Source organism: Oenanthe melanoleuca, chromosome 2 (genome assembly GCF_029582105.1).
Source record: "Oenanthe melanoleuca isolate GR-GAL-2019-014 chromosome 2, OMel1.0, whole genome shotgun sequence".
In the NCBI taxonomy this organism is placed as follows: domain Eukaryota; kingdom Metazoa; phylum Chordata; class Aves; order Passeriformes; family Muscicapidae; genus Oenanthe; species Oenanthe melanoleuca.
Window position 1 is genome coordinate 29,295,601 of NC_079335.1, and position 12,373 is coordinate 29,307,973.

General features: G+C 40.3%; 1 protein-coding gene across 1 annotated transcript in view; it reads right to left on the minus strand.

Moving 5' to 3' along the window:
• PKIA (cAMP-dependent protein kinase inhibitor alpha) overlaps positions 1-370 on the minus strand; it is a 44,924-nt gene extending 44,554 nt beyond the window's left edge. Inside the window, exon 1 of the mRNA XM_056485097.1 lies at positions 150-370. The gene's annotated coding sequence lies outside the window, so the exon portion shown is untranslated. The remainder of the gene's footprint in view (positions 1-149) is intronic.
• Positions 371-12,373: the final 12,003 nt, after the last annotated feature.

A 12,373-nucleotide genomic window follows, 5' to 3' on the forward strand; every position in this document is an offset into this window, starting at 1 on the left:
GCAGAAGGGAGGAGAGGGAAAGAGGAGGAGTGGCAGCACGGCTGCAGGCGCTGCCCAGAGCCGGAGCGGGGGCTCGCAGCGGCAGCGCCGCGTTCCTCCGGCCGGGCAGCGCCGCAGCGCCCGCCGCCGCCCCCGCAGCTCCCGCTCACCTTTCAGCGACCGGCTCAGCGCATCTTCCTCCCTCCCTGCCTCTCTCCCGCAGCGGCTGCTGGTGGCGGCCCGGAGCCCCCGGGCTCGGCGGGTGCCCGGCGCTGTTCCTCCCTCAGCCGGCGGCAGCTCCCGCTGTCACTTCACCCCCACATCCCGCCGGCGGCGGCGGCAGCTGCTGCTCCTAAATTCACGGCGCTCCGGCGGCATGAAGTCATCCTCCCCGCCCCCTCCGCGGGCCGCCGCACTCCGCTCCCGCCGCGGAGGGGGAGACGGCCCCGCCGCCCGGCAGCCCGAGCTCCGCGGGGCCCCGGCTCCGCACCCGCTCCGGAGGGGCCGCCGCTCCCGCGGGCACACCCGTGCCCGGCTGCCCGGGAGCCGTCGAGGGGCGGTCCCGTCTGCCGGCTGCGGTGGCGGCCCGGGGGTCCCTCCCCAGGCACGGCGGCGGGATGGGCCACTCCGCCCCTGCCGGCCGTGCCCTCCCGGGAGTGCCCTGCGCGGGCAGCGCTGTTCTCCCGCCCGGCGTTCGATGCTGCGGGCCCCGCTCCGAGCGCTGTGCCCTGCCAGCAGTGCCCTGCGCGGGCAGCGCTGTTCTCCCGCCCGGCGGATGAGGCTGAGGGCCCGCTCCCAGCGCTGTGCCCGGCCGTGCCGCGCCGGGGAACGCGGAGGGCAGGGCCTCAGCCGAGGGGCAGCGGGCCCGGGGAGAGCTGTGTGCCTGCGTTTGGAGGAAAAGGCGCTGTAATCGCTTTTGCTCGTGTGTGCGCTCCCTGTTCCCACTGTCGCTTCCCGGCCTCAAGGCGCTCCAGCGCTCCTGAGTTGGCGCCCCTAAAAAAGGCAGCGCTCCCTGGGATGCAGGGCAGCCCCTCTGGCAGTGGCCTCTGCTCTGTGCCTGGAAGGGGAGAACCGAGGACAGGCGCTGTGCTGTGCTCAAGGTCACCTGGGCATGCTTCCCCCGTACCAAGGGCGACCTGATATTTCTGAGACCAGCAGTGGGCAGCGTGTCTATTTTTGTTACTGACAGAGTGCTGTGCGCATACTGAGTGACCGACAGGCTTGTAAAGAAGGCTGGGTTCCTATCGCAGTTAACAACCCCATGACCCACCCCCACGTGCGGGACAAGCACAGCTATGTTGGTACATAAATGACACCAAGCAGTCTAGTTTGGATTAATAATGCATGGCACCGGTGCAAGCCAAATCACTGTAGTCAGAGAGCGCCTCATATCTTACGAGCAAGGCAGGGTTGTGTCTGGTCGAGAGAAGCCGTGCTGGATGAGCTCCCAGGAAAAAAAAACATGGGCGTTTCCAAGGGGCTGCAGTTGACCCGGTGGTCAAGTGGTGCCTCAGCAAGGTTTCAGACTAAACTTATCCTGGAAATGTTGATGATTTCCGTTGTGGCAAGGTCTGAAATGTAAAAATTACTTCAGTGGCCTGGGTATAGGTAGAAAGATTGTCTGTAGTGGTAGAGGAAATCAGCAAAGAGAAATCTCATTAAGGTAAAGTTCTTAGTGTCTGAGATGAAATATAAAAGCTCTGAACCTAAGTTCCCTTTTGGCAATTAATTGTGTTTATTTTTATAGTGGTTATGGTATGGCTTTCCCCTTGTGCAGTTCTGCAGTTGCTCTATTTTGGGGTGCTCCTGTTTACTCCCTGCCTTGAACCGCTTCTGTTGATTGGCATTGCAGACCTGAGTGTGCAGCACCGGCAGCACCTCAGCAGTGATATTTAATCTCGGCTGACAGTGTTAGGCTGGGTGATTGAAGGCTCAACTCCACATGCACAGAGGAGTTTAGGGGCACTTGGAAGATCGGGCAAAGGGAGCCCATGCCCAGCTCCTCCCAGGGAAGCCTCAGTTCCCATGGAGGTGGGGGACACACCCAGCAGTCAACCAAAAATCTCTGTGTGGGTGTTACTGCCTAGGGCTACACGACGCATTATGGGGTGGATAATAGAGCGTTTGGGGGTTAAGACTCACGGGATGCTTAGGGCAAGAGCCGAAGACGGGGAAAGGAAGGGATCAAGGTGATATGGGAATGAGCAAGTGTGAGAAAATAGTGGGATTAGGAGGTAAATAGGTCTAGTCCAGTGTAAACAAACTGCTGGTGAGTCTGTTTGTCTGGCTATGCCCTGCACCTGATCAGTCTCCTGGACTAGACTCTATTTCTGAATGTTGCTGTGTGAGAGGTCTTCCTGTGCTATATGTGTGTCTCTGCATGGCTGTAAGTGCCAGCAGCAAGGGTCACACCTCAGGTCACAGGGACTCATGCCAGAGAGGAGGACAGGATTTCACCGTTGATGCCATCTGCATTTGATTGTTTGTGTGTGTGTTGATCTGTGGGTCTTATTTATATATATGTGTATACAGTTGTGTGTACATACTTTCTGTGTGTGCATGCCTGTTAGGAATATGTGTTCAGACTTGCTGCTGACTAGGCCTAGGAAAACGTTGCTATGGCAGCCTGTCTTCTATTGGGCTGCACGGTTCAGCAACTCATAGCACAATTCACTAAATGATTAGCATACTGGAAAATCCTAGATCTGTGCAAATGCAGGAATTATTATGATTTAATTTTTATCATTTTTTTGGTAGCACTAAATTCCACAGTCAAGAGAAGTAAATGCTCTTGGCCCAAGGGCTTTATTTAGTATTATTCAATATATGTGATTGCAAAAACAAGGCAATGAATGAGACAGCTATAGGATTTTATTTTAGTAGAAGAAACATACAGATATTCATAATTTAGCAGCATTCAAAAAGCCAGTTTTATTCAGAGGATATAATCTTTGATTTAGCAATTGTGGGTTCAATCAATTTAAAATGAATGTCGATATAAATTGATTGAAATTTAAGGATTTCAGCTTTAAAAAGTATGCTGTAGGGAAAATAAAAGGAAATAGTGAGATCTCTTGAATATCTGAATATGGGGAAGTCTGGAAATGTCTTTAGTAAGTGAGAACATTGCATAGGAAGACTGTTTATTTGCAAAGGGAGTGACTTCAAACAAGATAACAGAAGTAGTAGGAGGAGAAAGTTGTGTCTTAGAGGTGAAAAACAGCAAGGATGAGGTGAGATTTGCCAGCATTCAAATTAAATTTGATCGTTGATATAAATAACAAAAAACCCCAAAACAACAACAAACAGCAAAAGGCACATCATTTGTAAAAAATATAAAGAAATCCTGAAATGAAGAAGTTGAGCTCTTTTTTTTAGTGAGGAAGGAGTGAGAAATCAAGGCTCTCTTACTCAAACTGAGTACAGGCTTTCCAGTAATTGCTAACTAGAATAAAAGATGAAGCAAAAGAAAAAGAAATGAAGGGGAATAAATGAACGTATAGAAATGGATGTTACTGTCTTCACAGGGAAATTAAAATCTAGAGTGTGTTCAAATTAGAGGAGTAAAGCTCCATCTAAATTTGTGAAGTCAGAGATGCTGCCCCATTCCTGGAAATTGTCAGGCAGTATTTATAAAATGAAAAGAGACCTGGGAATTTACAGTTACATGGCCTAGTTGGTGATAACATGCAACAACACAGCCAGTAGTACAAGAACATAAAAGAGAAGGACCACTGCACACAGGCTTCTTTAAGGTTTATGCTCCTGGAACTAGAAAAGATTTGTTTCACTGAGGTATAAAAAAGGACTCTCATCTCCCATCCACTTTTTTTTTTTATCTGTCTAAATCGCCTGCTTCTTATGGACCTGCTTATGTGGTTCACGTCTTCCAAAATTCTGATGCTTTGGGAGCCTCTGCAGTGCAAGCCAATGTGCTGTTTCCTGAAGAGCAAAAATAATTCTTTTATAACCAGTTGATTTTCATTTTGCCATAAGCTTTTTTTTTCCCCTTTTAATATTAAACTGAGTACTAATGTACACTTTAATAACAGGGTTTTTCTGGATATCCTCAGACTGCATTTAAATGGAAGCAAGACAATGGATAAACAGTTCTTATTAATTTTTACCAATTTTTTAAAGAGATGTGGGAAAAATTTTACATAAACATTCAAAAAATGACTAAAAAAATCAATTGTCACATGTCAACAGCAGTGCAGTTTAAGATACTGAACATTATTTTATGGTTCCCATGGAGAATATAGTAGAGTACAGTAAAATATAATAGAGTACAGTAATATTCCTACTGGATATCAAAACAGTCTTATGTTGAAATACAGTGTAGGAGTGCACCATAAGAACCCTTAGTTAAACCCCTTAATATGTTAATATCCAGCTGATCCATCTGGAACTGTTTATTTGAAGTACTTTTGGGTCTCATAAATAAAATTATGCACATAATAAAAATTGCTAAAGGCTTTCTACTGAGAAAAGACAATATTTAAAAATCTTGATATTGCAAGTATTTTTTCTGCAGATATTTTTAAAAAGCAAGTAGACTAAGCTGTTTTTCCATGATCATTGTTTCATTTCCTAACTCTCTTTCTTTATTCTTTTGTTCCATTATGGCTTTATAAGCTGTTAAGTAAATTATGTAAGTTAACATATTTTTTTCAGTTGGTTAAGGTGTAATATATATGCCAAAAACAGTGACTCAAAAGTACTATGATGAAGAACGTTGCAAGATGAACTGCAATGTCAACAATACTCAAATAGACATCTTTATAACTGAATGATTATCAAGAAAACGTTTTTAAAGCAGTGATACATTTCTGCAAACCATTTGGAAGGGAATAATTTTTAAAGTAAATTCTGGTTGATCACTCAACAATTAATAAAATAATATTAATTGAAAAGCATTCAGTATATTATTTTCTAATCTTCTGCAATAGGAAATTTGAAGTAATGTGATCTTGTTTTACATAGTTTAGAATAACCAAACTCTGGATGGAGACAGCCAGTGTTTCTCAGTATCCTCCTCTTAATGTTAGTTGTCATTTTCACAGTCTGAGATACTCAAGTTTTCAAGGCAGGAACTGTCAAAGATTTAGATTATACAACATTGTTAGACATGAGTAAAATGCATTGGTAATAATTAATGACACCTTACAATACTATGAACTTTTGAATTCAGTGCACAGGACTCAGCTGAACATTAAGTTACAAGTTATTTCAGCTGGAAGTAATGGTAGTTGGGTGTGCACAGGGGCAGAGCCTGGCCCTTATCCTCCTTGATGTTAGTAGGAACAGATGTGTTCTCCTTTCTTTACTCTTGGAGATTCCAGCATGGTTTTACTACAAAGGAGTCTGATGTTCTTAATTCTTTCAGTTGAAACCTGCTTGGGTTTTCTCGTTTTCCACTGTCAGATTCATTGCTTGCTTATATGTTTTCTAAAGTTGGTAGGAATAATATAACAAATAATATAACAATCATAACATGTTTTATGCTTAAAAATACATTACTAGAATTGTAATATAAAGCATCCTTCCAAGTGGGAAAAATAACTTATAACAATATATTGTTGCTATAATGCATGTGCCATAGGGGGAGAAATTAAGACATTAAGCAATCTCAATTCTGGCATTAGCCACAATGTTTTCTGAGTTACTGACTTGTCAGCCTATGTTTTCTCACATTTTTCAAAGTAGTGTGTGAAATCTGTTATTTTTGAAAGAAAAAAATACTGTCATGACAATTCTGATACCTACATAGGTCATCAGTGAATGGATATCTAGTGACTTGGTATAAAGTTGTTCCTGCCCATGGCAGAGAGTTTGGATTAGATGATCTGTAAAGGTCCATTCCAAGCCAAACAATTCTATGATTGTGTGATATTAAAGTGAGATGTAATACTTTACCTTTGGCTTCCATTACTGTTCATCAACAGTACAAAAAAAAGGAAAAATCCTGACATTTGTTGTACATGCCCTCTTCTGTCTTTGCATCCTACTGGATCTTCCACCTAGTTCCCATCTACAGGTTTCTTACACCAGCCTATTTCTTTGACTGTCTTTAATATAAAATTTAAGTTCTGTAAAGTTTTAATCCTGATTTCAGATTTCTTCTCTTACACCTGTTTTTTTTTAGTGGAGAAACCCATTTAAGATGAGTCAGTGAGTCCAGGTGCTTGTTATTATGTAAAAGCCTTTAAAAAGAGATTTGTCCAAGATATTGTCTTCTCTTAATTTACTATGCAGCAGAGAGCCCCTTGCAACACAGATATTTAATTTAAAAAATAAAAATAAGGAAAAGATTGCTACCAAAATTTGCAGTGCATAACAAGGAAGAGAGAAGCAAAGACCATGAGAGCTGCCAAAACTCGGTGCCTGTGCAGATGCAGAAAATTTGACAGCAAAAATGTGTCACCGTGTTTTTGTATATCTTTGTTTATTATTCTCTGACAAAACAATAAAACCAGCCAAGAAACATGAGAATCCCATCCATCTCACCAGAGAAAATACATATTTTCCTAATTCCAGATCTAGCACAACCCATTTCTCAGTAATGTCTCAGCACCCTTAAAATTTTGCCTAAAGTAATTTCTAAAACTAGGATTGCCAGTTTTTGTTCTGTATATTAGGTTTGCTTTCCATTTCCCTTTCTGTATCCCTTTCTGTTTAGTATTCTTGGGAAAAAATTTTCAGTTCAGAAATAAATAAGAAACCCAACTATTTTGGATGGTAACTAATATCAGTTTTCTAAATAAAAGAAGCTTGTGGGTTTCTTGTCATTTTTTTAATGTTGGTGAGTAGGTGGCATTTAAATATATCCAGTTCTCCTGATTTTCAAGGCATTTACAGTTGTTTCTTTGGGTACCATCCTTTGCCACTTTTGAGTAGGTCCCTCCTCCTGCCGTTTCTTGTACAAGACTAATTCTTCCTGACTTTAGTGCAGTCAGGACAGAATTGGGCATTAGGAGTTCAAGTTGATTGATAGTCATCATTAGGAATATATTTTATCAGTTAAGACAGCTGCCTATTTCCTGAGAAATCTTTTCTTAGCTATACAGGTATGTATATTTTGTGATTTGTTTTTCTTCCCTACAGACTAAAATGAAGAAAATTCATTATTAATTGCTGTGCCAAAAGCTGTTTAGTGGTTTTGCTAAAGCAGTCAGGGTATTAGAGCTTTCTGCTTAAAAATAATAATTTCCCAAACCAAGTGCTGTAGTGATTTTGTATCAATGCTAGTGAATATTCTTTTCCAAAACATAATTGTATAAAATCTAATTGACTAGTAAGTTTTTTTGGTTTAATTTTGTTTTTTCATTTCTGAGTGTATATTAGAAAATTCTGTAACTGCTACTTGTGCCTGCCCACTCACAAGCATGATGCCTATATAAGAATCCCACTTTCATATCACTCTTCTGTTATGATTGTGGATTTATTTGAGTCTCTTTGTGTTCCTAGAGCAAACTGTGTCAGACCTGAAACAGAAGAAACAATAGTCTTTTGGAGATTACTTTCTCAACAATAGGTTAGTGGGACATTATTTTGTGTTATAAGGGGGAAAACCAGATGCTGGAAAAGTAGAACATTTCAGCAAGAGCTGCATGGAAGGTACAGCTGTCACAAAATTCTTCTGCAAGGAAATTTTTTCCAGTCAAAAAAGAAAGGATTACCAAGGAACAATTTGTAACAGATTTAGTAGGTGTTTTAATGAGCTCAGGTATTATTATTGTGATAAACAAGGGAATAAAATGGTACTATCAGTGGAACGTTGACATTTTATAATGTGTGGAATTTCATTGTACTTGTAGATCTATGAACACTCAGAGAGATAAAGTTATATGAAATGAGCCTTGGATGCACAGGCAATATCTTCCAGAGGTAATATCAAATTGCATGACAGTGGAGCAGGAGAGCATGCTGCATCTGAGAAGTGCTGCTGGACAGTGTGTGCCAGCTATCTCGAGTCAATAAAAGATTAATTAAGTGCATAAGTAGCTGACTAGCACAGACTTTTAACTTTCAATTTGTAGGCCAAATATATCTTCTTTTTTTCAAATCTGACCTCTGATGCTGATGCCCAAAGTTACAGTTTTATTCACTTCAGTTTTATGAGCAATAACAATTTTCATCATCCTTAGCATGTGAAACCACAGATGTAGGAATGCACAGAAGTGAATGCTGCAATCGAAGCTATGGAATAGAAAGTTCATTGTTGTAATAGTGTTATGACTTTGTACAGGCAGGGCATGTGGCATAGCCAAAAAAAAAAAAAAAAAAAAAAGGATACTGTAATAATTCATAAGAACATAAATGAGATTTTTGATTGCAAGGCAAAATAGAAAAAAGAAACTCCAGGCATATTTTAGAACTGTTTTGAAGATAAACCATGGCTGAAATAAAATCTGAAAGGACAACAGAAAAACAGTAAGGACAGAAGTCTGAGAAGGCAAAGACAAGCTAAGAGAGCTACTTTGAGGCCACCCTAAAAGAAGTAGGAAGGAGGCTCAAGGACACTGTGTCACACAAATGAAGAAAGGACAAGATTCCACGGTCAAGAGGTTAAAAATCAGTGTGAAGTAGGAATTACTCCTGGTTCTCAGATTTTGATGGGATGGTGGTAGCAAAGAGCAGAAGATTGTTTTTTCTTGCTTTTCCCTTCCTTCTGCCCATAAAAATTCCTTTCCTTTTGTTTCTTAATACAGCTACTGCATGAATCAATAATACTGTTCTTTTTTTTTTTTTTTTAGTTTACTCTAGAGTATGAGTTTTCAGGGATTTAGTGGATATACTGTTCTATATTGCAGGGTTTTTCAGCTCAAAATTGTCCTTAGATGGGGAATAGACTTTCCATTTTTACAGGTATTTTATTTCAAATGTCTCCAAGAGACTTTGGATTATGATCTTCTATTTAATTATTGTAGAAAACATTTTCTGAGTGAAAACTACATCCAAGATGTGACATACCTTTGTAGTATGGGCTTGGTGATACTTAATTATGAAACATCAAAGATTATCAGGCAATGAGACATTAAAGAAAATCCTCTTACAAACAGCTACAGCAACATTTCCATGCCTTAGGTGTTTGATGCTGGTTGTCTGTGAATGTTCTGCACAGATAATGTCCTTTTGTTAATTTTGCAGCTATGGGAATCTTCATTAAGCTAGCTGATTAATTGCAGTTTTTGTCTTAAAAGAGACTAACTTAATAGACATGTCTATCAACATGTTTATTCATAGATTTATCATTATTGCTGCATCTTCATTGAGAGGGAACTCTGCTGGGCAAACTGTGAGATACTGTCTAAAACTCTGAGTAGGCAATGTGACTTGCAAATCTATAGAAACAAAACTAATACTTTCATTCCCTAGTATGCAATAAAGTTCTCAATAAAGTCTGGACCCCACAATGTTTTGGATGTTGTAGGTACACACAATGATAAAAATGACTTCCATGTCGCCTAGATTCTGCCTTGCTTTGATTCTCTATATTGGAATTTTGCTCAAGTCCAAGTTGGAGTGGCTCTCCAGAAAATACTTACTCTCTTTGACTGTCCTTAAAATTCCTTATATACTTAAAATTAGGGTATGGATATACTGAGGAAAACCGTGTACTGAGCATAGAAATCCTTGCCTTTTGCCTAAGCCCTATGCAGTCTGCAGTTTGTGCCTGCTTACTTAAGCCCTAGAGTAATTTTGCCTTACAGCCTGGAGAGCAGTTAACTGGTGCTGACAGCATTGGTGTCACTAAAAAGCATGGCATGGTACTCTGCTCATGCAGCTCTACAAAGGGATTAGTGTATACATGGTGGATATAGGGTGTATATCTCAGATATCTTATAATCTGAGTCATTAGTTCACAAAGGGGTAGAAGAAAGAGAAAAGGAATCTTTCATTTCTACTTTACAAATGGAGAAATGGAGCACATTAAAATTTGAGAAAGGTTTGGAATCTGCTGAAAACATCTGCTTCAGCTTGTCATTCTGGGTAGGTATGATGTCTGCATGTGAATTTAAAGCTTTTCCTTGTGTTTCCTCAAAGCTTCACCGAGCAGAAAACAATGTCAGTGCCAAAATTTATCCATGTGTGCCTGTCCCTGTCAGGCCGCTATTGACTTTTCATTATTCCAGTTCTAAATTGAATACAGCCTCAGGGAAGGAAATATTTATGTAAGAGAGTGACAGTGAAAGAATCTCTGTCCTAGTCCTGCCCATGAAAAACAGGCCTTGGAACCAGCGTGTCTTCAGCTATTAAAATGTAACCATTCTTCCCCTTCAGGAGTTGTTTTTCCCTGCAAGCTACCAGGGAACTTTATAGTCTTTTTCCTTTGTCACAGAATAACTTTGGATGAGGAAACTAAAACTTAGCAAGTAAAAGAAGTCTTGATAGAATTAATGTTATGCAGAATTTGTGTGCTTGTATAGGTGAAAAATTTGTGAAGCATATTTGTGTAGGGAGCATTCCCTGACAAGATTATTTCTCCTATTTTGCTGGATTTCTCTTCTTCCATTTTTTAATTTATTTACTATTTGGAGAAAGAGTCTTTTGAGAAGGATATTTAGACTGATTTTATAGGGGAGACATAGCATCTTTCTATTATGCCAATAACATGTAATAAAGAGATTCAGAGGACTGGTATTTTTTAGGCTATATTGTATTCATTTATCATGTGTCATATTTAAAAAGCATTATTTTATGATGTCTGATACCTCAAATTATGTTGATTTAAAGCAGCACAACATTTGAGACCTCTCAGTGGTTCTAGAATAGATAACTGCTTGGATGAGGCTAATCAAATCTACATTGTGGGAAAGAACATTGTGGAAGAATTAATGTTTAATTACAAAGGTTACTGAAAATCATCCAGCTGACTGCTGAAATTCAGCTTGTGCACTTAATCACACAAAAGCTAAGTTCATCACTTATTCAGCATTCTTTGTGTCTAACAATGTCATGGGAAAACAAAGGCATGTTTTTTCTCCTAGAATGGACTGGGCAGCTCTGTTTCTTGCCTCCCTTGTTTGATTTACAATATGTGTATTGTCTGAACACTTTGCTGGAATATTTTTGCAGTGGATGCCTTGTCTGTCTTGGAACTCTCTAGATCCAGTACTTTAATACTCTGTAGCTTTTATATGCATTGAAATCTGTATTTTATTGGCAACCTTCATATCTAAGCCTCAGGAGAAGCAGCAAAATATTTGTGAAAATCTGACATTGTTGTCTGTGAGATACATGCACTATAAATTTAGACACACAAATATATATGTAACACACACACATATATAATGCAGGGTATGAATTTTTTGGCTGAAGATATTTTTTATTCCCTGGGACATCTAGTAAAGTAAAAAAAGTTGCATTATTCATCTGTTTAAAAAAAAAAGTCTGACTGTTGCAAATAAAGTATCAAGAGAAGTAATAATTATTGGTATAACTAAAAGTTTTTTATTAATGATCATTTGATAATTGAATGGTAATTAATTTATGATTGAATGAAAAATGGTGACAAATGAATAGCTTAATGTTAATTAAACCATAATGTTGAATTGATAGAGAATTATTTAATTGTTCATTGAAATTATAGTTTAGATGGTGATTAGACACTGATTTAGAAACAATTTAGACAGTAGTCAAACATTGATATTTGCCACACTTCTAAGAATTAAGCTACAGCTGGATATATGTAAAGGACTGTAGAATACTTTATATGTATATTTTAGGCTAATGTGAAGTATTACTTACCTTGTTTTAGGTGTCAGGTGCTGGGGCCTTGAGCAGTGGCCCTGCTGATGGAAGGCTGAGCTGTGCTGTGCCATCAGCAGCAGTGCAGAGCGCCGTGGGCTCGGGTGGGCAACGTGTTCTTAGAGTGCAAAGCGATCAACCCACAGGCAGCCCCTCCCTGGGGGTGGGCACAGCTGGTTTCCTTCTGTCCAGCCCCTGGTGACACCTGGGCTGGCCTCCTTTGCTGCTGAGAAGATTCAGCCCAGCACTGAGCTCACAGCCTGCCCAGCAGGGCTGGTTCCAGCCCAGGCCCACCAGTTGCTGGTGCTTGTACCACGGGGCTCTTAAGAGAACACAATGGGAAGCAGCAGCAAAGAGAATGAGGAAAGAGGCTGTGGGGTCTTCTTCTCTGGAGTTATTAAAATCTGCCTGGGTGCAATGCTGCTTCAGGTCACTGTGCTCTAGCAGGGTAACTAGAGCTCTCTCTTTCAACCCCAACCATTTGGTGATTCTGTGATAGTTTTTACTCCTCTAGAAATGCTTATTATTACCAAAGCAAAACATTTTGTATGCACATTGGGTTTTGTTTCTTCTTCCTTTTTTATTTTTTTTTCAGAAAGTTGAAAAACTAGAATGGCATACATAAATTGAACTTTCTGAAAAC